Source organism: Myodes glareolus, chromosome 1 (genome assembly GCF_982192425.1).
Source record: "Myodes glareolus chromosome 1, mMyoGla1.1, whole genome shotgun sequence".
In the NCBI taxonomy this organism is placed as follows: Eukaryota; Metazoa; Chordata; class Mammalia; order Rodentia; family Cricetidae; genus Myodes; species Myodes glareolus.
In genome coordinates, this window is record NC_142026.1 from 41,731,289 (window position 1) to 41,733,779 (window position 2,491).

Consider the following 2,491-nt stretch of genomic DNA (forward strand, 5'->3'; position numbering starts at 1 on the left):
CCCTCCTCTACTTCTGTATTAAGCTCCCTCCTATCTCTCCAGTTGGTTTTTGCTTCCTGTTATCATTAACTCAAACACTGTGCAGTTAAGGAATGGGAAAAGTGATTTATAAAAGCACATGAACTTTATCCATGCCGATTGTTTCTTATATAGCCATAAATGTTTACATTAAATAGCATATGCTTAAGCATTGTTCGTCCTTAGTCATACACTATATGGAGTTTTCTCATCACTATAACTTGATTTTTATTTTATAAATTTCCAATCTAATTTGAGAAGCCTGACCCCAAACTATACCATTTACTTGCTTAAGTGTTTAAAGGGGTTATAATACTTGCATACAAATGGAACTATGAAAATCATTATCTGGAATTTCTTATGAAAATAACTATGAACTGTGAAGGTAATGATTATGTGTAGTTTCTGCTACTGTACTCTATAGATAAGTCATTTTCAAAATTATATAAGTGGATATCATTAATCTCAGCTTATATCATTAACATTATTTCATTTCATACACACACCATATGCTGTCAGAGATTTTATTCCATATTGAAATCATATGACATGTTTCTTTTTGTGATTTACAACTTAAATAATCACCTTGTGTTGTAAAATTCTACAGATGTTTACAATGAAATGCTTTACATTAGGAAGCAAGAAAGGCTACCTGCAAACTATTGCTTCTCTGTCCTCTTGAGCAAAGGCATTCAGTCAGCCTCACCCTCAGCTCTAACAGACCATCTGACGGTACTTCCCCTTCCGCTCTGTCCACATTGCCAAGGGGTCGTCTAAAGTCTGTGAGATAGTCCTTTTCCTCCAACATTCCTCTTCCTCACTCACTACGTTTTCTCAGCCCTCAATGCCAGCAGACATTCTTTGGAAACCTGCAGACCACACAGGCCTAAAGTCTGCCCATTTTCTCCATTCCTATCCAATACTTGGATTCTTAGTCACAGCAATAAGACAATTTCGGGGATTAAGAGAATAGAAAATTGCAAAATAAGAAATCAAAGTATATTTATTTGAAAATGACACGACAGTATGCATTATAACTCTAAAAGTTCCATCAGTAAACTCCTACGGCTGATAAAAACTTTCATTCAAGTAGCTATATACAATGTTAACTCACAACAGTCAGTAACTCTATATACAGATGGCAAATGGACCAATAAAAAATCAGTAAAATGACAGCTTTTACAGTAGCCACAAATCATGTAAAATATCCTGGTGTAAATCTAACCAAACAAATGAAATATTTCTATCATAAAATCTCAAGACATTTACGAAGGTATTAGTGGATAAGAAGAAGCTCTCCCATGCTTATGGATTGGTAAAAACTAATATATTAATAATGACCATCCTACCAAAAACAGTCTTCTAATTCAGTACAATCTCCATCAAAATTCTAATACAATTTTTCACAGGTCTTGAAAGGACATTTTTGAGTCTCAAAATCACAAAAACTCTTCAAACACAAAAATTCCTAAAACAATGAAAATAAAACAATTCTTAAAAAAGAAAAACAAAAAAACTAACTGCTGATGGTATTACCAGTGTAGTTTTCAGGTTGTTTTATGGAGACACAATAATACAAGCAGAATGATATTGGCATCCCCCCCACACACATATTTTGATCAATGAGATCAAATTGATGACCCAAACAAAAGTCAATGCACCTAAGAATCCATAATTTTTTATAAAGAGGCCAGAAATACAAACTGAAAAAGAGTATCATCAACACATGGTATTGGCTGAATCCAAATAGACCCACGTTTATTAATCGGCTCCAAACTCAACTCCAAATGAGTCCAAGACCTCAACATAAAATCAAATGCACTTGATCTAACAGAAGAGAAAGTTGGGAACTGTATTGTGCCATCAACTCATCAACACAAGAAACAACTTTCTGAACTGAATGTTATTATCACAGTCACTAACAATAATCATTAATAAATGGTACCTTGTGAAACTGAAAATTATCTGTATAGTAAAGGACACTGTCACTTTGACAAAGTGGCAGCCAGTAGAATAGGAATAGAATTTTATCAACTATACATTCAATAGAGGATTAATATCTAAAATAGGTACAGAACATAAAATTCCTGAATATCAAGAAAACAACCTAACTGAAAAAATGATATGGATCTAACAGAAAATTCTCAAAAGAGGAAACTCAAATTACTGAGATACTATCAAAGAAATATTCAATGTATTTAGACATCAGGGGAACATAAGTCAAAACTACTTTGAGATTTCTTTTTACACATTTCAGAATGACTAAGAACAATTAAAAAAATAGTGACAGGTAATGCCTTGAAGATGTGGCATAAGGAGACACTCATCCATTGCTGGTAAAAGTCTGAACTTGTATAGCCATTATGGAAATCAGTGAGGTGTTTCCCTAGGAAAATGGGAATCCATCTACCTAAAGATCCAGCTATTATGCTTTTGGCCATAGAGCCAAAAGACTCTTCATCCTAACACATGG